The following is a 25623-nucleotide window of genomic DNA, read 5'->3' as shown; positions in this document are numbered from 1 at the left end:
TTGGTTCATCATAATTGGATCTCTTAAAAAGATTAGCAAGTGGTTGAGGATCCATAGATCTTAGGTTCTCTGTTTAGCAATAAATAAACAACTATTCCAACCAAACGAGCAAACGATCCAAGTAGGATATCAAAGCAAACGAAAAGACGAATAGAAGAGCGGTGAATAAAACGGCAAAGGTGAAGTGGGGGAGAGGAAAACGAGAGGCAAATGGGAAATAGTGTAATGCGAGGGATAAGAGTTGTGATGGGTACTTGGTATGTCTTGACTTGGCGTAGATCTGCCCGACAACGGTGCCAGAAATCCTTCTTGCTACCTCTTGAGCACTGCGTTGGTTTTCCCTTGAAGAGGAAAGGGTGATGAAGCAAAGTAGCGTAAGTATTTCCCTCAGTTTTTGAGAACAAAGGTATCAATCAGGTAGGAGACCACGCGCGAGTCACCTCGTACCTACACAAACAAATAAGAACCTCGCAACCAACATGACAAAGGGGTTGTCAATCCCTTCACGGCCACTTGCAAGAGTGAGATCTGATAGAGATAAAAATAATAAGATAATTTTTTTTGGTATTTTTATGATATAGATTGAAAGTAAAGATTGCAAAATAAAATATATGGAAACTTGTATGATAGAGAATAGACCCGGGGGCCATATGTTTCACTAGTGGCTTCTCTCCAGATAGCATAAGTATTACGGTGAGTGAACAAATTACTATCGAGCAATTGATAGAAAAGCGAATAATTATGAGAATATCTAGGTATGATCATGTATATAGGCATCACGTCCGTGACAAGTAGACTGACTCCTGACTGCATCTACTACTATTACTCCACACATCGATCGCTATCCAGCATGCATCTAGAGTATTAAGTTCATAAGAACAGAGTAACGCCTTAAGCAAGATGACATGATGTAGAGGGATAAACTCATGCAAGATGATATAAACCCCATCTTTTTATCCACAATGGCAACAATACAATACATGTCGTTTCCCTTTCTGTCATTGGGATCAAGCACCGCAAGATTGAACCCAAAGCTAAGCACTTCTCCCATTGCAAGAAAGATCAATCTAGTAGGCCAAACCAAACTGATAATTCGAAGAGACTTGCAAAGATAAACCAATCATACATAAAAGAATTCAGAGAAGATTCAAATATTGTTCATAGATAAACTTGATCATAAACCCACAATTCATCGAACCTCGACAAACACACCACAAAAGAAGATTACATCGAATAGATCTCCAAGAGAATCGAGGAGAACTTTGTATTGAGATCCAAAGAGAGATAAGAAGCCATCTAGCTACTAGCTATGGACCCGAAGGTCTGAGGTAAACTACTCACACATCATCGGAGGGGCCATGGAGTTGATGTAGAGGCCCTCCGTGATCAATGCCCCCACTGGCGGAGCTCTGGAAAAGGCCCCAAGATGGGATCTCTTGGGTATAGAAGGTTTCGGCGATGGAAATAGGGTTTCATGGTGCTCTTGGATGCTTGCGGGGTATATGAATATATATAGGAGGAAGAAGTAGGTTGGTGGAGCAACGAGGGGCCCACGAGGGTGGAGGGCGCACCTAGGGGGGTGGGCGGGCCCCCTGCCTCGTGGCCTCCTTGATTGTTTCTTGATGTCCACTCCAAGTCCCCTGGATTAGGTTTGTTCCAAAAATCATGCTTTCGAAGGTTTCATTCTATTTGGACTCTGTTTGATATTCCTTTTCCGTGAAACACTGAAATAGGCAAAAAAACAACAATTTGGGATGGGCCTCCGGTCAATAGGTTAGTCCCAAAAATAATATAAAAGTGTAAAATAAAGCCCCTTATCGTCAAAAACAGATAATATAATAGGATGGAACAATAAAAAATTATACATACGTTGGAGACGTATCAAGGCACGGTCCCGAAGAACACAAAGACAGGAAACTGAAATGTTGCCTCGTACGTTAGCAGACATGCCTCTCTTGTGCGAATGTGTAAAACACAACAATACAAACACAAACAAATGGCGTGAATATAAGCCGAACACAAAACATGCTTCTCCCAAACAATACATATGCACCATTTCAACGGGTTCTATAAATGTACATAAACTCGCGCAAACGTCAGTATAGAACTTGTAACACAAAAAACATAAAAAATTACATTCCCATAACACGAGACAAGCCAAACATGATACTGTGAAAATAAAAAAAAACCAAAATCCCAAAGAAAACAGAACTCCACAGGACTGAACTAAAAGTACTCATTAATTATACAAAAAAGAAATGAAAGTCTTCCAGGAGTCCATTCTTCTCACAAACGTCGACACAAATGTCCACGGTGACCATTCTACTCAGTTGGAGTTGTCCTCGGAAACATCCGCGACGCCTGCGGTCGGGAAGACAACGAGGATGCATCATGTCCTTCATCAACAGAACTCGGCGGTAGAGCTCATAGCTGACATACCCATCCTAAAACAAAAAGCAGATGAGAATGAAGATATAGGTAAAGGGGAAAGTACTATTGTTGCAATAAAAAAAATAAAGACAGAAAAATGAAATTTTCACTTACAATTGCCGCATATTTCAGGTGGTCAAGGGAAAGCGGCTTCCATTCCCAGTTTTCATGCTGACCTTTTGGAAAAAAATCATCTTCATAGTCAAGTAAGATTTGTCTATGACGGCTCCTGCCAAATCTGCCATGGAATCCCTTAGATCGCCTCCTTTTACCATGAGCTCCTCTTGAAGGTCGATGTGACACTCTCTTGGGATTTTGAGGAAACTTTTTGCGAGAACATCTCTATCGTTCCTGATGTTGACACTAGCGAAATTATACCTTTGTTCCAAAGGAAATCCTTCAGAGTAGCGCACTCCATCCTGGCCTTGCACAAGTGATAGATAAGAACATGCTTGCGCATCGCCACTTGCATGACGTCGACTTTTCTGCTCCAATAAAAATAATCCTCTCGTGTGTACTCCAGATCTAGACCAACAAACTTGTACCTGTCCTCACACATCCATTCCTCATAAAGAGAAAGAATCTCCTCCACCTTGTAGGGCTCATTGGTGTACAACACCTCGAGCTTGTTATTACCGTCGGCATCTATAAAGAGACGCTCAGTAGTGTTCCTGAAGTCGTCCATGGAAAAGAGGGTGAGAGTGTCAATAGAGTTTGACTGTCCTTCTCCGGCGTCACTCGTACATGGCGAGGATGATGAGATCTACCTGCATTCTCTGGTGAGAATAACACGCGATAACCTCCCGGAATAGACCACTTTTTAACCTTGGAGAGAGACGACTTAGTTACCATGCGCCCATTAAATTGCATTGGGAATGATGAATGGACAGTTGTGCTTCTGTAGCTTGTGAAACCACGCACTTCAGAAGTCATGGCTGTCACGCTGTAATTAAGGAGCCTGTAGGTTAACTCTAGCACGGTATCTGGCACAATGAATACTAACAATAAATAGCCATCCCATCGGTCACCAGCACATATTTTGACCGAGAGAAGAATGCAAGGAGGCAAACGATGACTCTGTCGTCCAACCCAGACCTTTGGAGTACAAATACTACACGGGGAGTGAACAAAAATAGAAGCATGGTTCGACTAGCACAAAAGCCACACGCGTGCCTCCACTTTGTTAAAGAAAAACCTCTATGTCTGCGTACCACCAAAAACATTGCCAAAAGAAAAGCACGCCCATGCTTCTGACATACATATAACCATGGTCTATCATACATATTCCTTCGAACCTTGATGGTTTTTCCGGAACCCATGATCCGACACTATGTGATTTACACCCAAAGAGTGATCATGTTTTGCTTGTCAGAGAAGTTTAGTCAACGGGTCTGCCACATCCAGAGCCATATGTATTTTGCAAATTTTCTATGTCTACAATGTTGTGCACGGAGCTACTCTAGCTAATCACTCCCACTTTCAATATATATCTAGATCGAGACATAGAGTCATCCAGATCGGTGTCAAAGCTTGCATTGATGTAATTCATTACGACGAACTCTTTGTCACCACCATAACCGAGAAACATTTCCTTACTCCACTAAGGATAATTTTGACCGCTGTTTAGTGATCCACTCCTGGATCACTATTGTACCCTCTTGCCAAACTCATGGTGAGGTACACAATAGGTCTGGTACACAACATAGAATACTTTATAGAACCTATGGCTGAGGCATAGGGAATGACTTTTCATTCTCTTTTTATTTTCTGCCATGGTTGGGTTTTGAGTCTTTACTCAACTTCACACCTTGCAACACAGGCAAGAACTCCTTCTTTGACTATTCCATTTTGAAACTACTTCAAAATTTCGTCAAGGTATGTACTCATTGAAATTTTTATCAAGTGTCTTGTTCTATCTCTATAGATCGTGATGCTCAATATGTAAGCAGCTTCACCAAGGTCTTTCTTTGAAAACTCCTTTTAAACACTCCTTTATGCATTCCAGAAAATTCTACATTATTTCCAATTAACAATATGTCATTCACATACACTTATCAGAAATGTTGTAGTGCTCCCACTCACTTTCTTGTAAATACAGGCTTCACCGCAAGTCTGTATAAAACTATATGCTTTGATCAACTCATCAAAGCGTATATTCAAACTCTGAGATGTTTGCACCAGTCCATAGATGGATCGCTGGAGCTTGCACACTTTGTTAGCACCTTTAGGATCAACAAAACTTTCTTGTTGTATCATATACAATTCTTATTTAAGAAATCCATTAAGGAAAGCAGATTTGACATCCATTTGCCAGATTTCATAAAATGTGGCAATTGCTAACATGATTCGGACAGGCTTAAGCATCGCTATGAGTGAGAAAATCACATCGTAGTCAACACCTTGAAGTTGTCGAAAACTTTTTGTGATAAATTCAAGCTTTGTAGATAGTAACACTACTATCAGCGTCCGTCTTCCTCTTGAAGATCCATTTATTCTCTATGGATTGCCGATCATCGGGCAAGTCAACCAAAGTCCACACTTTGTTCTCATACATGGATCCCATCTTAGATTTCATGGCCCCAAGCCATTTTGCGAAATCTGGGCTCATCATCGCTTCCTCATAGTTTGTAGGTTCATCATGGTCAAGTAACATGACCTCCAGAATAGGATTACCATACCACTCTGGTGCGGATCTTACTATGGTTGACCTACGAGGTTCGGTAGTAACTTGATCAGAAGTTTCATGATCATCATAATTAGCTTCCTGACTAATTGGTGTAGGAATCACTGGAACTGATTTCTGTGATGAACTACTTTCCAATAAGGGAGCAGGTACAATTACCTCATCAAGTTCTACTTTTCTCCCACTCACTTCCTTCAAGAAAAACTCCTTCTCTAGAAAGGATCCATTCTTAGCAACGAATATCTTGCCTTCGGATCTGTGAGAGAAGGTGTACCCAACAGTCTCCTTTGGGTATCCTATGAAGACATATTTCTCCAATTTGGGTTCGAGCTTATCAGGTTGAAGCTTTTTCACATAAGCATCGCAGCCCAAACTTTAAGAAATGTCAACTTGGGTTTCTTGCCAAACCACAGTTCATAAGGTGTCGTCTCAACGGATTTCGATGGTGCCCTATTTAACGTGAATGCAGCCGTCTCTAAAGCATAACCCCAAAATGATAGCAGTAAATCAGTAAGAGACATCATAGATCGCAGCATATTATCTAATAAAGTGCATTTACGACGTTTAGACACACCATTACGCTGTGGTGTTATAGGTGGCGTGAGTTGCGAAACTATTCTGCATTGTTTCAAATGAAGACCAAACTCATAACTCAAATATTCACCTCCACGATCCGATCGTAGAAACTTAATTTTCTTATTACGATGATTTTCCACTTCACTCTGAAATTCTTTGAACTTTTCAAATGTTTCAAACATATGTTTCATCAAGTAGACATACCCATATCTGCTCAAATCATCTGTGAAGGTCAGAAAGTAACGATACCCACCACGAGCATCAACACTCACCGGTCCACATACATCAGTATGTATTATTTCCAATAAGTCTGTTTCGCGTTCCATTGTTCCGGAGAACGGAGTCTTACTCATCTTGCCAATGAGGCACGGTTCGCAAGCATCAAGTGATTCATAATCAAGTGACTCCAAAAGCCCATCGGCATGGAGTTTCTTCATGCATTTTACACCAATATGACCTAAACGGCAGTGCCACAAATAAGTTGCACTATCATTATTAAACTTATATATTTTGGCTTCAATACTATCAATATGTGTATCACTACTATCAAGATTTAGTAAAAATAGACCACTCATCAAGGGTGCATGACCATAAAAGGTATTACTCATATAAATATAACAACCATTATTCTCTGATTTAAATGAATAATCGTCTTGCATCAAACAAGATCCAGATATAATGTTCATACTTAACGCTGGCACCAAATAAAAATTATTTAGGTCTAAAACTAATCCCGAAGGTAGATGTCGAGGTAGCGTGCCAACGGCGATCACATCGACTTTGGAACCATTTCCCACGCGCATGGTCACCTCGTCCTTAGCCAATCTTCGCTTAATCCGTAGCCCGTGTTTTGAGTTGCAAATATTAGCAACAAAACTAGTATAAAATACCCAGACGCTACTGCGAGCATTAGTAAGGTACACATCAGTAACATGTATATCAAATATACCTTTAACTTTGCCATCCTTCTTATCCGCCAAATACTTGGGGCAGTTCCGCTTCCAGTGGACAGTCCCTTTGCAGTAGAAGCACTCAGTCTCAGGCTTAGGTCCAGACTTGGGCTTCTTCACTTGAGCAGCAACTTGCTTGCCGTTCTTCTTGAAGTTCCCCTTCTTCCCTTTGCCCTTCTTCTTGAAACTGGTGGTCTTGTTGACCATCAACACTTGATGCTCCTTCTTGATTTCTACCTCCGCAGCCTTCAGCATCGCGAAGAGCTTGGGACTGGTCTTATCTATCCCTTGCATATTATAGTTCATCACAAAGCTTTTGTAGCTTGCTGGTAGTGATTGAAGAACTCTGTCAATGACACTATCAACTGGAATATTAACTCCCAGCTGATCAAGTGATTGTGGTACCCAGACATTCTGAGTATGTGCTCACTGAGAGAACTATTCTCCTCCATTTTGCACCTGTAGAACTTATTGGAGACTTCATATCTCTCAATCCTGGCATTTGCTTGAAATATTAACTTCAACTCCTGGAACATCTCATATGCTCCATGACGTTCCAAACGTCGTTGAAGTCCCGGTTCTAAGCCGTAAAGCACAACAGACTGAACTATCGAGTAGTCATCAGCTTTGCTCTGCCAGGTGTTCATAACATCTGGAGTTGCTCCTGCAGCGGGTTTGGCACCTAGTGGTGCTCCCAAGACGTAATTCTTCTATGCAGCAATGAGAATAATACTCAAGTTACGGACCCAGTTCGTGTAGTTGCTATCATCATCTTTCAACTTAGCTTTCTTTAGGAACGCATTAAAATTCAACAGAACAACAACACGGGCCATTTATCTACATCAATATAGACATGGAAAATACTATCAGGTACTATGTTCATGATAAACTAAAGTTCAATTAATCATATTACTTAAGAACTCCCACTTAGATAGACATCCCTCTAATCCTCTAAGTGATCACATGATCCATATCAACTAAACCATGTCCGATCATCACATGAGATGGAGTAGTTTACAATAGTGAACATCACTATGTTGATCATATCTACTATATGATTCACGCTCGACCTTTTGGTCTCAGTGTTCCGAGGCCATATCTGCATATGCTAGGCTCGTCAAGTTTAACCCGCGTATTCTTCTTGTGAAAAACTGGCTTGCACCCGTTGTGAACATAGAGTTTATCACACCTGATCATCACATGGTGTCTCGGCACGACGAACTGTAGCAACGGTGCATACTCAGGGAGAACACTTATACCTTGAAATTTAGTGAGAGATCATCTTATAATGCTACCGCTGTACTAAGCAAAATAAGATGCATAAAGGATAAACATCACATGCAATCAATATAAGTGATATGATATGGCCATCATCATCTTGTGCCTTTGATCTCCATCTCCAAACCACCGTCATGATCACCATCGTCATCGCCTTGACACCTTGATCTCCATCGCAGCATCGTTGTCGTCTCGCCAACTATTGCTTCCACGACTATCACTACCGCTTAGTGATAAAGTAAAGCAATTACATGGCGATTGCATTTCATACGATAAAGTGACAACTATATGGCTCCTAACAGTTGCCAATAACCGTGTTACAAAACATGATAATCTCATACGACAATTTATATAATCATGTCTTGACCATAGCACATCACAACATGCCCGTAAAAAACAAGTCAGACATCCTCGACTTTGTTGTTGCAAGTTTTACATGGCTGCTACGGTCTTAGCAAGAACCGTTCTTACCTACGCATCAAAAACCACAACGCGGTATAGTGATTGCTTTTTGATCTTCAGAAAGAACCCTGTTCATTGAATCTAATTCAACTGAAGTTGGAGAAACTCACATTCGCCAGCCACCTGTGTGCAAAGCACGTCGGTAGAACTAGTCTCATGAACGCGATCATGTAATGTCGGTCCGAGCCGCTTCATCCAACAATACCGCCGAATCAAGAAACAACTAGTGATGGCAAGCAATATGTATATACCCACGCCCACAACTCCTTTGTGTTCTACTCGTGCATATAACATCTACGCATAGACCTGGCTCTGATGCCACAGTTGGGGAACGCAGTATTTCAAAAAATTTCTACTATCACGCAAGATCTATCTAGGAGATGCATATCAACGAGAGGGGAGAGTGTGTCTACATACCCTCGTAGACCGAAAGAGGAAGCGTTTATCAACGCAGTTGATGTATTCGTACACCTTCACGATCCATCCCGATCAAATACGGAATGTACGGCACCTCCATGTTCAGCACACGTTCAGCTCGATGACGTCCTCGCCTTCTTGATCCAGAAGAGGGGCGAAGTAGTAGATGAGTTCCGGCAGCACGATGACGTGGTGACAGTGTTGGTGAAGAACAATCTCCGCAGGGCTTCGCCTAAGCACTACGAAAACTATGACAGATGATAAACTAAAGGGGATGGGGTTGCCGGCACACGGCTTGGTGTTTCTTGATGTGTCTTGGGTGCTAGCCCTACCCCTATATTTATATGTTGAGCCTTGGGGTCGAAACTTGGAGTAAAATCCTACACAAAGTCGGTTTCACCCGAAAGGCAAGAGTCCTTCTCGAACTCCAGGACCAGACGCTAGGGTTCCCGGCGTCTGGCCCCAGACGCCAGGGACCCTGGCGTCTGGCCCCTGGACTCCGCAATACTTCCTTTTGCGCTTTCCAAAAACCTTGTGGGCTTTCCCCTTTGGCCCAAATAAAGTGTTCTCCTTTCGGTGAATTCCGGAACCCTTCCGGAGACCAAACACTCTTATCCCATATATAAATCTTTATATCCGGACCATTCTGGAGTTCCTCATCATGTCCGTGATCTTATCCGAGACTCCGAAAAACATTCGGTCACCAACATACATAACTCATATAATACTATATTGTCAACGAACGTTAAGCGTGTGGACCCTACGGGTTTGAGAACTATGTAGACATGTCCGAGACATCTCTCTGGTCAATAACCAATAGCGGAACCTAGATGCCCATATTTGCTCCTACATGTTCTACGAAGATCTGTATCGGTCGAACCGCATAACAACATATGTTGTTCCCTTTGTCATCGATATGTTACTTGCCCGAGATTCAATCGTCGGTATTATCATACCTAGTTCAATCTCGTTACCGGCAAGTCTCTTTACTCGTTCCGTAATGCATCATCCCATGACTAGTGATGTGCATTACCGATAGGGCCTAGAGTTACCTCTCCGATACACGGAGTGACAAATCCTAATCTCGATCTATGCCAACTCAACAAACACCATCGGAGACACCTGTAGAGCATCTTTATAATCACCCAGTTATGTTGTGATGTTTGATAGCACACAAGGTGTTACTCCAGAGCATAATCTCATAGTCATAGGAACATGTATAAGTCATGAAGAAATCAATTGCAATAGACTAAATCGTCATAGTGCTAAGCTAACGGATGGGTCTTGTCCATCACATCATTCTCTAATGATGTGATCCCGTTCATCAAATGACAACACATGTCTATGTTTAGGAAACTTAACCATCTTTGATAAACGAGCTAGTCAAGTAGAGGCATACTAGGGACACTCTGTTTGTCTATGTATTGACACATGTACTAAGTTTTTGCTTAATACAATTCTAGCATGAATAATGAACATTTAACATGATATAAGGAAATATAATAACTTTATTATTGCCTCTAGGGCATATTTCCTTCAGTTCCGTCGTGTCTCCGACAGCGACAAACGGATGTGGGCGATCTCTGCCCGCCGTTCAGCCCCGGTGGGCACTGAGGGTACCGGTACGCTGCCGGCGCTCAACTTCCAAGAGCCCGGCACCTGCATGTCTAGGGGCACCGGATAGTGAGCCTCGTAGAGGAGGTGCACCTCGTTCTCATGGAGATGGCGTCGGCCGAAGCCGTTCGCTGCCGCGACATCGTCGGGGTACCGCTCAGCCATTGCTCGTCGGCGGGGAAGAGGGGGGAGAGGTGCTTCTACGGTGAGACAAGGTGAGAGAGAAGGCGAGTTGTGGCGGCTGTGGCGTTAACCAGCAGGGAAGTCGGCTTTTTTAGCTGAAGCAGGGCAGCGAGAACCTGCATGCCGGGTGACACGTGGTGGGAGAAGGCGGGATGCGCATCGCGGCGCCTTCACTTCGCCGCCCATGAGGCATCAATGGACGCCGACCAGTGCGGCAACACGACAGCCTTGGCATTGATTCCTGCAGGAACCGAGGCGATGAGGACGATGAAGCGGTGTGTCGCTGACTCGGTGGGCCCATTCCCATTTGCGCCAAAATCGGTTTCCCTGGCGCCCTCGAGTGCCCCCAACGTGCCGGGTTCGGCTTGGGTCCGCCGATGCCAGTTTTGGCCCAAACCGGCGAAAAAGGGCTCCTGGGGGCGCGACTGAGCCATTTTTTGGGCGCCGACGATAAAGAATGGCCTAGGGGCCTGTTGGGGGTGCAGCTGGAGATGCTCTTAGGATGTGTTCCCATGCGCTCGTTGGAGATATTAAAGATCCCATTGTGTACCTGAAGGATCAATGACTTCTCGGCATGGAGAGCTGATAGATGGGTCAAATTCTCTGTGGGTTCAGTTTACAAGCTGTTGACGAAGACAATGATTCAGAGGGAAAATTGACTGGAAAATGTTGAGGGCCCGTCGGACACAAGTGATGAGGAGATAAAGTGGACATTAATATGGCAGATGAGAGTTCCGTCGAAACTAAAGGACTTTCTCTGACACATATGCCATGACTCTTTGCCAACTTCTAGTATGTTGAATCATCGCAATATGACTACCACATTAGTGTGTTCTATCTGCTCGTGTCGGATTCAGGGTTTGGCAAACCCTTAAGAGGTTCGAACTCTAGGGTGCGTGCAAAGAACTCGTCCTCCCCAGTCTGCCTACTCGCTAATCTCACTACCTAGATCGATGAATTGGATGATCAAAAGACACAACAGTTTACCCAGGCTCAGGCCACCTTGTGGTGTAAAACCCTACTCCTGCTTTGTGGTGGATTGGCCTCGAAGGGCTAAGGATGAACTAGTACATTGGAGAATAGCCTCAAGAGGAGAGGTGTTCTTATGCTCGATGAGCTGGTGGGTGAGAGGATCATTTGGATGATCCGTCCTCTTCTATGGTGCTGACTAAGTCCTATTTATAGTGGCCTTGGTCCTCTTCCCAAATGTAAGGCGGGAAGGGATCCCACCATGGCGAAATTTGAAGGGAGACAAATAGTACATGCTATCCTGACAAAAGTAGTCTTTGCCTGCCAAAGGCTCCTGGTCGTGATGCCGTGGTGGGCTCAACGACGACCTCCGCTCTGCCGTCCTGGCGGTCTTGGTCTTGTTGCATCGAAATGGAAACATTTACTTGATTCCTCGGGACTCTGTGCATGCGCTTGCCTCCTTAGCACCAAAGAGGAAACTTGTACACTGCGCCTGCTGGCGCCTGTCTGGCCTTGGTCATCACGGCTCACGTCATCCAAACCTCGCGAGGTGCACCTTGCATAGATATCTCCACTCCTCGGGAGCCAGCCTGGGGAGGCCGTCCCTCGAGGAGGTCTTGATGTCGTCCTCCTCGCGAGGCTTGGCCCCTGGGGAGGGTCTTGGGTTGTTGATCCTGAAGCTGGGCCGCACCAGGCCGCCGATGGAGCCACGTCATGGGCGTAGGCAGGCAAGTCTGGGCACCCCCGGTCCCAGGACGCCGATAGTAGCCCTCGGGCCCAAGGCGTGCTCGAACTTGGCTTCTAGGCGAAGCCAGGGGGAAAGTGCAAAGCACCCAAGGCCCTAACCGCCTGCGGCCTCGGTTGACGTGTGGCGATTGATGAGACATGGGCGTCTCCGCTTCCCCATGCTTCCTCGACAACTGCTCGACTTGACGAGGCTCTGCTACATGTAGAAGAAAACCATTATTGTATGTGATCATGGAGGCCAGTGATTGGCCTCCTCCTTGCTATAAATGGGGGAGGCTGTCGGAGTTCGGGTTCCGGCAAAACCCTTGAGGTTCGAACACTTGGGTGTGCATGAAGATCTCTCCCCCTCTCTAGCTCGCACACATCATGAGCTCACGGCCTAGCTCGACGAACCCAAAAAACAAGAGATACAAGAGTTTATACTGGTTCGGGATGTGGTGTAATACCCTACTCTAGTGTGGTGTGGTGGATTGCCTCTTGGGCTTAGGATGAAGAGTTACAAGGGAAGAACAGCCTCCTGAGGAGAGGTGCTCTTGTGCTTGGTGAGTGTGGTGTCTTTGGTGGAATGGATCCGGTCCAAGATGAGATGAGATGGGATCAGATCAGATGCCTCTCTTCGGTGGTGGCTATCCTATATATAGAGGCCCGGGTCCTCTTCCCAAATATTAGGCGGGAAGGGATCCCACAACGACCAATTTGAAGGGGGACAACTAGTACAAGCTATCCTGACAAAAGATGGTCTTCGCTTGCCAAAGGCTATGGTGGTAACGCCGTCTTGGGCTCCACGCTGACCTCCGTCCTGCTATCCTGCTGGTATTCACTACTAGGGAAAACCTTATACACAAAACTTTAGCAGTAGCGCGTGTTAAAAAAGCACGCTGGTGCTAAGTAGCAGTAGCGCGCTGATGTAAATGGCGCTACAGATATAGTTGTAGTAGTAGCGCGCCTGAAGATAAAAGCGCTACTACTAAAATTCCCACGGCTTACCCGATAGGCTACACATAGTAGTAGTGATCTATGTCGAACCTTGCTACCTCTACTTGCTTTGTAGCAGCGCGTTTACATAGAAAGGCACTACTGCTAAAGGAAATAAAATTAAATGGAAAGCAAATAGAAAAGTAAATGAAACTAAAAGAAATAGAGAAAGGTGAAAGAATAATAAATGAAAAAGGGGAAAAGAGAAAGGAATAACAGTAGCGCGTATCGAGGAACACGCTGTAGCTAGATTAGCAGTAGCGCACTTCCTGGAACGCGCTACTGCTACTTCTGACTTAACCGCGCGGTTCGTTCTTCTCCATGGCCACTTCCTCCTAATCCAACTCCTCCGATGTCGCCCATTGGCCGCCGCGCGCTCTCCCGTCGCTCTCCGCACACCCTCGATGCCGCCCCGACCCCAGATTCAACGCCGCCGTCGACCCCGACCTCGACGCCGCCCCTGACCCCGACCTCGACGCCGCCCTTCGCCGCGCGCCCGAGCCTCGACCCCGACCTCGATGCCGCCTGCCCCTCCCTCGCCGCAGGCACCCTAGGTGAGCACGCGTGCTACTCCCCTCCCTACCTCTGCCTAGGGTTCTTCAAATATTAGTTGCATCAAATTAGTTAGGGTTCATCTATAGGTGGAAACGAATCGGATGGGGATGTTATCGGATACGGATGCAGCTCGGATGTTTTCTTAGATGATGAATAAACACTATTGTAATGCATAATAAAATGAGTAAAATTTAACCACTTATTTCACTTTTAAGTTCGATAATTGGAATATCCGCTACCACTTTCCACCCCTAGGTTCATCAAATTAGATGGTAAGTAGGGCAGTAGTTCCTAGGTACTAATTAGTTAGTAAGAACTAGGTACTCCCTCCGTAAAGAAATATAAGAGCGTTTACATCACTAAAGTAGTGACCTAAACGCTCTTATATCTCTTTACAGAGGGAGTACTAATTAGGTACTAGTTTATTTTTATTTGTAGTAAGTTTATTTTTAGTAAGAACTAGTTGAACATGCCACATTTGTTGTTATTTTTTAGTTAAAGCAATTTTTCCCGCACCGACATTGACGAAGCCTATCCTGCATCCTTGTCGTCGACTCGGTGGAGGACGCCTGCTTGACCAGATGGGCCATGTCCGGGACTGGGCTCCGCCGGGCTGGTACTGGGAGGCGCTACCTACCGAGGGGCGCAGCTTGGTGAGGAGTAAGCCCGTCGTTGACCCAAACCTTCTTTGGTGGCGGTCGCGTGGGCCAGTGACGGTCGAGAGGCTTGAGGACCCCGCGGAGGTGGTACGTCACCGTGTCAGCGAGGAGGACACGCACGTACGTCGCTACTTGGTTGTGCTGGAGCACAGGTTCTCCAATACCTGGCAGGTTCTCCAGGGATCTCACTTGAGCTATGATCCTATGATGGTTCCTTCTCTTTGGGTGTCCAACGCTTGCGCTGATACCTGTCGTTCGCTAGGGTTTTAGTTGTATTAGTGATGTTATATGTATGATACTATTCGGGATGCATTAGTAATAATATTCAATGATGTATGGACGCAAGAGATGATTTACTTTTTCTTATTGAATGCATGCTAATATGAATACTTATTTATTTTATGATTTGGTTTTTCTTATTGAATTCTCATGTCAATATGAGTCCTATAAGATATTCTGAAATGTACATCTTGTGTTGCTCAAATAGGATATGTGCTTGCCCAAGTGGCTGGTCATGTTTGTAGGTTACACCTCCGACTGGCCTATGATTTGCTGGAGTGTTGATTCATTTTCGTTCCGGCAAATTTCAGGCGATCGATATGTCCTATTTTAGCAAAGGTCATGCCGGATTTTTCCTTGAATTTTGGCATGACTTGTGCCAGAATATGTAGGAAATATCGAGTGCCCTAGATATGTGTGTTGAGTACCCTGGTAGTTGTCTTCGATCGATTTTCAATTAATGTTTCAACTATGAACATAGGAAATGTTTGATGAAGAAAAGGATTTCGGTATTTGCAAATACTGCGAAGACGAGCGCGGCCTATGCGACAAAATCTTCCTAGATGATGATAGGCGCTTCAGCATCAAGCGGGACAAGAACTTCGAATTAGATACAGTAAGTCACAATGACAAGTCTTTTTTCGTAATTAAGCATGTCATCTGCTTCATTGCTTCAACTTATAATTTAATTTTTTTTACTATTCTACTACCGTATCTCGTGCCATGCAAGAGTTTTTGTCTTGGATTAGATAGGTTTCAGTCGTGTGAAAACTACTATGGAGGTAAAGAGAGTTTACTTGAAGACCAAGCATGGTTGTATTTTCCATGCAAAATTATACAACGCAGGCACCTACACCTATTTTGGATGCAAAACTTGGCAAGCATTATGCAAGACTTATGTATTTGAGCCTGATATGGTTATTACCTTTGATATTCGTCCGAAAGATGATATTGAAGGTAATATCGACATCTGGGTCGATGTGCAGACGCCTCCAGTTATACCATTATGTGAGTTTCTCAACCATATTTATGTATTTCATATTATTTATTCAAAAATAGTTGACAACTAATTTCTATTGACAGCTTATTTCTGTTCAAGAAAACATGTCCAGTGCTTGGTAGACAGGACCTACTACTGTCGCGGGGCTGTACTAACCTGCAAGGAGATAAGTCATTATGTTTCATGGCTTGAGGATCTTCATACTGTCAAGACAAATTATTTTTCTGGACATAAAAATCTTAGTACTCAAAACATGCGACCAATAGTGTTCGTACTGAACTACGGTCACATCTATTTAGGGAAGATGGTAAGATTTTTACTATTTGTCCTCAGTGCATCTTTTGCATAAATTATTTTTTAAGCTAAACTTCATTGCTAAGTATGTTACTATATGATGTTCTTCAACAGGGACTCTCGATGAATGTTGTGCCTCATTGGATCGAGACTAAAGGTCGCATGAGAATTGTTAGCTTACGGCCAAGATATCCTACAATGCACTTTAGTGCATTCAGGATTTCTAATAGTGAGGAATTCTTAATAGTGAAAGACTGGAGCAAAATTGTGAACAATTGCAGATAAGTACTAGGGGGCGGCAATCAAAAGCGCAGCCCATGATTAGGAGACATGTTTATCTGCATGCTCCAACTTGATGAAGAAGGAGTGCTACACATGTTTTATGTTATTTTACCTGAGAGAGAGCAGCAGGAATGATTAGCTAGCTAGAAATGAGTTTGAATATGATGATGTGCTACACTATGACTATCATGATTAAATAGCTAGTGTTGGTGGTAATGACTATGATGATTATTATTAGCTAGTGTTGGTGGTGATTAGATAGCTACCGCAGCTAGTGTTGGTGGTGATTAGCTAGCTAGAATGAGTTTGAAGATGATGATGTGGTCCACTATGACTATCATGATTAAATAACTACTGCTGGTGGTAATGACTATGATGATAATTAAATAGCTTGTGCTGGCGGATTAGATTCAAGTGGAGGCAACATGTGGTGCACATCGAAAGTACTACTAGTCCAAACTAGATCAAGTTTGGATTAGTAGTATACTTTTGACATGCACCACATATTGCCTCCACTTGAACCTAATCCACCTTCATTTGATACACTATTGTGGGCATAATGATATAAACCTCATAATTGGTATTGTACCAAAATTTGTATAACGGTGTATAAATACACTCGAAATGAAAAAAATGAAAAAAAGAATACTAGTAGCGACGGATAGTAAAGATGCTGCTACTAGCTAGATTAGCAGCAGCGCGGGAGAGAATAAACGATGTGGCTATGTGTCTTAGCAGGAGCGCATGTCGCACGCGCTAGTGCTAAGTAATAGCTATAGCACCTTATTAGTAGCACGGTGTCCCGCGCTACTAGTGGGCATTAAACCCGATCTACTACTAGGGTTTTCCCTAGTAGTGCTTGTTTTTGTTCCCACGATATGAAACCTTTGCCTGATGCCTCAGGACTCCTCGCCTACGCTATCCTCTTTAGCACCAAAGAGGGAAGCAAGGACATTGCGCACGCTGGCACCCGCTTGGCTCTAGTCGTCATGGCTTGCGTCATAGGAACCTCGCGAGGTGTACCTTGCCTAGATCTCTCTGCCCCTCGCGAGCCAGACTGGTGAGGCCGCCCCTGAGGAGGTCTTGCATCGTCCGCCTCGCGAGGCTTGGCCCCTCGCGAGGGTCTTGAGTGTTTGCTGGTGAAGATGGGCCGTACAAGGCCGCTGATGGAGCCTCGCCACGGGCCGCAGGCAGGCAAGTCTGGGGACCCCCATTCCTAGAATGCCGACAAAAGCCCCCGAGCCCAAGGCGCGCTCGGGCTTGGCTTCGAGGCGAAGACAAAGGGCAAGTGCGGAGCGTCGCGGGCCCAACAGCCTGTGGCCCCGGTTGGCGCCTGGCAACTGATTGGACATGGGCCACCCTGGACCGCTGTTGATCGCTGGAGGCCGAGCTAGAGACCATGCGGAGGGAGCACGTGAAAGAAGTCCGAGGCCGCAAGGCGGAGGAGGAGAAGATGAAGGCCCGAGAGGACGCCGTCAAGGATCGCGACGCCAAACTGGAGCAGCTGGCGAAGGTGAAAGTGCGTTATATCGACTAGAGGGGGGTGAATAGGCGATTTTTATGAAAGTCTTCAAAACGTGGGAGTTATGAAGACAAACAGCGAAGATTATGCCTATTACTATGCAGCGGAAGTTAGATTACACTAGGCCGGCCATAGTCAGGTATTCAATAGAGTGAAAGCACAATGACAAACAGCTGCAGTGTAATAAGGATCAGGTAGGAAGAAGTTATGAAGCCACAGATCATACATTCATGTTGTGAAGACAAAAGATAAAGCAAGCATGCAATGTCTTCACAGTGAGTAACAGTAAGAAAAGGAAGTGAAGATGAAACCAGTGACTCCTTGAAGACAATGATGTGTTGGACCAGTTCCAGTTGCTGTGACAACTGTACGTCTGGTTGGAGCGGCTAGGTATTTAAACCTTAGGACACACAGTCCCGGACACCCAGTCCTGAACACACAGTTCAGGACACCAAGTCCTCACCGTATTCTCCTTGAGCTAAGGTCACTTAGTCCTCGCCCAATCACTCTGGTAAGTCTTCAAGGTAGACTCCCAAACCTTCACAAACTTCGTTCACTGGCAATCCACAATGTCTCTTGGATGCTCTGAACGCGACACCTAACCGTCTGGAGGATTCACAGTCCTCAAGTGTAATAAGTCTTCAGATCACACAGACAAGAAGACCTAAGTGATGCCCAATTTTCTCTGGCTCTGGGTGGTTAGGGCTTTTCTCATCACTAGGAATTTTCTCTCAAAGGCTTCGAGGTGGGTTGCTCTCAAACGACAAAAGCCGTGCACTGAAATCTGAGCAGCCAACCGTTTATGGTTGTGGGGGTGGGCTATTTATAGCCACTTGGCAACCCGACCTGATTTGTCCGAAATGACCCTGGGTCACTAAGGAACTGACACGTGTCTCAACGGCCAGATTTCGAACTCTCATGGCAACTTTACTTGGGCTACAAGCAAAGCTGACTTGTCCGGTTCTGGACAAGATTCGCTCTCATTGTCTTCACTCGAAGACATACGTTTTTGATTTAGGCATCACTTCAGTCATTCTGACTGGTTCTCCTGGACCCCACTTAACAGTACGGTGGTTCCTATGACTCAACACAAAAGAAAAAGAACTACGAAAGATCTAAGTCTTCGAGCTCCATATGCTTCATAACGTGTCTTCTTTTGTCATAGTCTTTAGAGTGAATATCTTCATGTACCACCTTTGTCTTCAATGTCTTCATACATTTTTAGGGGTCATCTCTGGTAGTAAAATCGAATCAATGAGGGATTTCTACCTGTATTATCCTGCAATTCTCACAAACACATTAGTCCCTCAACTAGGTTTGTCGTCAATACTCCAAAACCAACTAGGGGTGGCACTAGATGCACTTAAAATCTCCCCCTTTTTGGTGATTGATGACAAACTAGTTGAAGTTTTCAATGGGGAATATAGTCTGTGAAATTGTAAAGGAATTGTCTTCATAAGTTGCAAGGGCTCCCCCTGAAGATGTGAATATAAGTTAATTTGCTTTTGGAATGCAAATGCACATGGCATGTTGTACTTGTGGAGATCCACTTCAGCTTATGATGACAATCCACTCTGCATGTGAAAGTATATGAAGATAATGACATGCATAATGGAAAATGGACGTCTGGAGAATAAGATAAGTGCGGAATTTATCGTCGCACATGCGGAATTTATCTTCGCAAACAGAGTGGCAAACAAGTAGCAGACGACCATCGAGTTTTAGTGTTTACAACTCAAAGAACCAAATGAAGCAAAAACAAGAGTTGTAAACACGAAGCAAAATATAACAAAACATAAGGCACCCGCCCATATTGACCCACTTGAAGACTATAAACATCATATGCTTCTCCCCCTTTTGTCAGTAATGACCAAAAAGGTTTGAAGACATAGAGTTTTCTACACGTTCCCAGGCGCAGCAGGGTCGGTGGAGTTGTTTGGCGGTGCAGAGCTTGGAGGTGCTGAAGCAGGTGGCGGTGATGTAGCATCGTCGTCTTCATCAATGATTCTGGCAGTGACTGTGGCAGCAGATGAAGAAAACTCAGAGTCTTCAAGTGATGGTGTGTTGTGCATCACAGCCCTTCTGGGAGGTGTGGTGTCAAACTTGAAGCGCTCTGTGAAGCCATCCTCTTCAAGTTCAGCTTCAGTGCATATCATTGAGAGCCCTTTCCATGTACGACGGCACGTTTCATGTGTAACGAAAGCATTCTTGGTGGCTAGGTTTCGAAGACGATTGACATCCATGAAGAGGCTCTTCATTTGACGCTTTAGCCAGTCGTGATGCCTATCTTGCTTTTGGTGAAGGGCCACAAGAAGCTCTCAGTCATTGAGGACACGAGCACGCTTCTTGGGTCTTGGAGCATTTGTGCTGTCTATGGCTTTAGTAGATGCTGGTGCACGTGTAGTGCCAGCCAACGGATATACCCTGGATATGGCTTCAACACCTTCAACATTCTGCGTGAAGCTCTGGTGTTCTGCATTCTGAAGACTTATCGGTTGCTTGGCAGGCTCAGCATATATTGCTTCAGCAGAGGTATCCACATCTGGCAAGAAGATCCGATGGTTTTGAGCTGAGGGCTGATACGAGATCGCAAAGTGCAGTTTGATCAGCCTCATCACCCAAGGAGCATAGAACTTCAAACCAAATAAATCTGAGCCTGACGCTGCAAGTTGGCATATGAAGAAATCCTGTGCGTTGAAGCATTTGCCATGAAGGATATAGAATATGAGATTCTTCATTGCACCCTCAATCTTGGCATGTGGAGAGTGTCCCTTAATGGGCTAGAGAGTCCGTCGGATGATGTGATATATGGTCCTAGGCAGGAACTCAAAGTCTTCAAGGAAGAACTCTGTTGGATAAGGAGCATTGTGGGGCAATGGCGTCATCATTGAGAGCATCTGACTCATATTTGGTTCAGGCCTCTGGAATATGCTCTCAATAGCTTCAACATGTAGTTGACAACCTTCCTTGAAGAATTCGCCATGAGTGGGCAGGCCGGTGAGCTCAATGATATCAAATGCATTGGCTTCATGATGGACATTGCCGGTCATCCACTCCAGGACCCAAGTCTTCGGATCTCTGTTGTATCCTTTAATGTAGAGGGTGGCATAAAACTGAAGTTGAAGCTCTTCATTCCAGTGCTCTTCATCTGTGACAAACGGCAGCAGACCCACTTGCTTGAAGCAATCCAAAGCTTCCTCAAGACATGGCAGACCAGCAATGGCTTCAACCTCAAGGCGCTTGTGCGGGAAGATGCGACCTTGGTTGTATAAGATGCTTGAGTAGTAGCTGCGCTAAGGATAGCTCCAGAACCTGTCTGATACAATCCTTTCCCTTGAATAGGGGTTCTTGGAGCTGTTGAAAAATGTATTGTCTGCCTTGAAGCTGTTAATATCAAAGGAGCTAGGTGCTGATGCAGGACCTGGGAACCTTGGAAGCCTTGGGACTGGCTTCTGGACATGAGGCCTGTGCTCAATATGATAATCAAACTGTGGACCTGCAGCAGACTCAGGAACAGAAGTGTCTGGCTCAGTAGCTTCGCTGTCCGCTGAAGCATTTGGTGGGGCGGGCTCCACATTGGCTTCAGTGTTTGTGGTGGCAGCCGCAACATTTTCTTCCACCGCTTGTGTAGTTGGAGGAGCAAACTCAGGCACGTTCTCCTGGAGAACTGCATCTTGATGGAGCGGGGGAGTGGGTTCTGGTGGTGCTTCTTCATTGTCTTGGGCTGATGCAGCCGAAATTTCTTTAGTATGGACTTGAGGCCTTGGACCTTTGCGAAGCCTACGGAACGCAGACGACACTTGTGGGGTCGGAGTGGGCTGGGCCTCAAAGTCTTGTTCCTCCTGAGGGCGATCCGCCCATGACTCATATTGTGCCATTGGCGTCAGAGGACGACCAATACTGATGAGGTCGCTTGTTTCAAGCTGAGGAAGGGCTGCATCATCTTGTACATTGTCTTGGTGACCAATGTCTTCAGCAGCTATGGGGTCGGTTGCTGGAATATCTTCAGCTTCAGGAGCCTCTGTGGGAGCAGGCTCATGAACTGTTAGTCGTCTTTCTGCATTGGGGTGAATGACAGAGAGGGGTTCAACCATCAAGGGCTCTGTGGGAGCAGCCCGAGCTTTCTTGATCTTGCGCTTCTTCTTGGTGGGGTCAGAAGGAGAGGCTTCAGAGTGTTTCCTCTTCCTAGCTTCAGCCTCTGCATTCCATGTCTTCTTAAGCTCTGAAGCAGTTGACCGGCTCTTTGGCTTCGAGCCAGTCGTGGCGGTTGGGAAGACAATCGGAATAGCTTCTTGTCTTGGTGCCTCTGGTTCATTCACAGCAGGTTGCTTCTTCTTCTTCGCGGCCATCTTGGGGTCGATGCCAGGACGCCCAACTGCCTTGCGCTTCTCGGCCTCATTGTAGGCCTGCACACATCGTTCTGCCAGAGACTTCATCCGCTCACGCGAGCCCTGAGCTTCAGCATGCTTCTTCAGGAAATTTTCCTTGAGCTCATGCAACATGGTTTTGAAGCTCTTCACTTCCTGCATGCTGAGCCTGGCCATGTGCTTCTTGAACTGAGCCTTTTCATGATCAATTTTCTGCTTCAGCTCAACAATGCGCTGAGCAATGGCTAGTTCTGAAGCAATTGCGCCTTGGAAGGCGACGCTGAGGCCGACAGGCAGCTGCAGATCTTTGAAGCTTATGTCTGGTGAGGCAAACCATTCGTCGGTGAAGTTGTGGATGATGGCGACATCAAAGAGAGGCAAATTGTTGAAGATTTCAGCTTCTTCTTTGCTTTTGATAAGCTGCTCTAGAGCGTCAACTCCAAGATCTTCATCGCTTGATAGATCAATGGCTTTGCTGCGCAGTATGGCAGCAGCAGTGAGCTCTTTGCCGGTTTGTTGCTGGGGCACCTTTTCCTTCTGGGGCTTGGAGACGCGGGAGACGTCTTCAGACTGCACACTGACTTCAGGAGGTGAAGTTTTCAATGGCTTCGCCCTTGAGATCTTTGATGAAGGGGCCGGCTTTGAAGCTTTTGTCTTCTTTGACTGCTTTGGCTTCGGCACAGCAGGAGCTTCATCAGACTCAGAATCAGCTGGAGGGTCATTCATGGCAGTCCCTTGGACTAAGATGTGAGTGATAAGGCCCTCAAGGTTGGCAAACGGACCGATGACATTGGGTTCTGCGTAGCGTGTGCCATCTGCCCTTGGTGCGGAGGGGCCAGGGTTGAAGTCTAACCCTAACTTCTTCTTGTTCTGCTTCGCTGATTGTTGGGCAAACTAGAAGTTGCGCTTGAATAGATTGTCGGCACGACACCAGAGTAGTGATGACGGATGTGCATCATCAGGCTGTGGCCCACGAACCATGCATGGATAGAAGCTTTGGGCAATAGCTTCATCTCTGGACCTGGGTACAAGGTTTTTGTATAAGATGTCTCCCCACGGTCTTTTGGTGGCACTTTTCTCAGCATACTCTTGGGTTGTGAAGCGTTATTTGAACCATTGTTCAGCCCAATAGCGTCGAATCCATTGGATTCGGGTCTTGCGCTGCCCATAATTCTCTTCAGGATCTGTTTTATACATTTCTGCCAGGTCTTCAGGCAGATCTTTGGAAGTTCCTTCATGTCGTTGTCTGCCCCCCTTCCTTGCTGCTGCTTCTGAAGCCATAAATTTTAACTTGAAAGGCTTCAAAGCTTTCAAAGGCTTCAAAGGCTTTCTTTTGCTTGACCAACAGGAGCTGGCTTCAGGAAAGTTTATGTGATGCTGTAGGAATTCTGCAAATGAATGCAGACTATGAGAACCGAAGGATTCTCCCACGGACATGTACCTGTGACAACATTAAGGTGCGAGGGAAGGGGAAGAGGTCATATGCATTCTCAGAAGGTTTTGAAGATTAATCAGTTTAGAAGACATTGACCTCATCATGCGAAGACATTCACTCATAGATAAGCAGTTGGTTCCAGATTTGTACGAACCCACAGATCAGTACAAATGAGGAATCTAACTACTTTATGAAGCACAAGTGAATATACTAGGCATGTTATGAGATGCAGATTAAGAGATCTAACTTGTGTGAAGATAAACCTCTTATGGTAGAAAGTGACAGAACCATGAGATCAAACGGGGATGTAAAAAGAAGTTTTATTTACCACACTTGGAAATGCCAGACAGAAGTGGGAGATGATGCCGAGCAGTTCAGTTCTCCGTGCCCTAACTTGGCGACGGAAAACACCTACGGCGACGGTGGAGAGACGATGTCCGCAGTCGGCGTGATGACGGTGTTGGAGAGGTTGCGGCAGCGAAGCGCTTCGTCTCCGGTGTCGTCGAGTGCTAGCGGTGGCGCTAGGGTTCATGCCAGGGTGGAAGAAGGAGATAATGACCGTGGTAAGAGTGAATTTATAGGCTCAAGGGCGGCACTGTGCTATTACACAGGCGCCCCTGGCAATTCGCATCTGAGGAACGCGTGGCCAGTTTGCGGAAGTTTTGGGTTTGTTCCACGTCCCACGCACGCCTGAATTGTCGGGTGGTCGTTCCTACTTCTCCGGATTTTATGTGGATAAATGAGCATTGAAAACGGATTTTATGGTTGTCTCTTTATCTTCTGCTGACAAGGACGCAGTGAAGACATTCGACATTTTCAATAGAATGCATATGACTTGGAGAGATATAATTTGAGATAGAAAGCATAGAGAGATTAGGGTCCGATCACATTCACTTAGTTCAAAAGATTCAACCAAGAAGACATAGCCATAAGTGAATGTTGTAGAGGATAGAACACTAGTATGTATATATCTATGTAATCAACATAGTGAAGATAATCATGAAGACATGTTGAGTTCAAAGCCAAACCAAATGTGAAGATATTGCAAGGTAACGCCATGAGTGAAACACTTCAAAATGGAACGTTTGGTGGTGGCGTTACCCACCGTATAGGAAGTATTAGACCCAGACACGGCGCACAATTATCGTGGCGCTCCAAAGTCAAATTCCACATTAATGTATTCACACTTAGAATGTATGTCTTCATTGATTGAAGATATACTTTACTTTGTGTGTTGCACAACTAAGTCATCAATATGCATAAGTGTTAGGATGTGTGCCTGATCATAGGACATTTGAGGATTCCAAGATATTTATCTCACACCGTAACTTGCAAAATCTCTTCTCATCCAAGGGCTTGGTGAAGATATCTACCAATTGTTCTTCAGTGTTGACGTGTATGATATCAATGTCTTCCTTCACAACATGATCTCTGAGAAAGTGATGACGAATTTCAATGTGCTTTGTCTTCGAGTGCTGAACTGGGTTGTTGGCAATCTTGATGGCACTTTCGTTGTCGCAGTAAAGTGGTACTTGCTTCAGATGAATGCCATAATCCTTGAGTGTTTGCTTCATCCACAGAAGCTGAGCGCAGCAAGATCCAGCAGCAATGTATTCAGATTCAGCAGTGGAGAGAGATACACAGTTCTGCTTCTTTGAAGACCAACATACAAGTGATCGTCCCAGAAAGTGACATGTGCCTGATGTAGACTTGCGATCAACTTCATCACCAGCATAATCAGCATCCGAAAATCCAACCAAATCAAACTCTGAGCCCTTTGGATACCATAATCCTAGAGTTGGGGTGTGAGCCAAATATCGAAGAATTCGCTTCACAGCTAAGTGATGCGACTCCTTTGGTGCCGCTTGAAATCGAGCACACATGCAAACACTAAGCATAATATCTGGCCTAGATGCACATAAATAAATCAAAGACCCAATCATGGA

Source organism: Triticum aestivum, chromosome 4A (assembly GCF_018294505.1).
Source record: "Triticum aestivum cultivar Chinese Spring chromosome 4A, IWGSC CS RefSeq v2.1, whole genome shotgun sequence".
In the NCBI taxonomy this organism is placed as follows: Eukaryota; Viridiplantae; Streptophyta; class Magnoliopsida; order Poales; family Poaceae; genus Triticum; species Triticum aestivum.
This window is presented reverse-complemented; position numbering follows the sequence as displayed.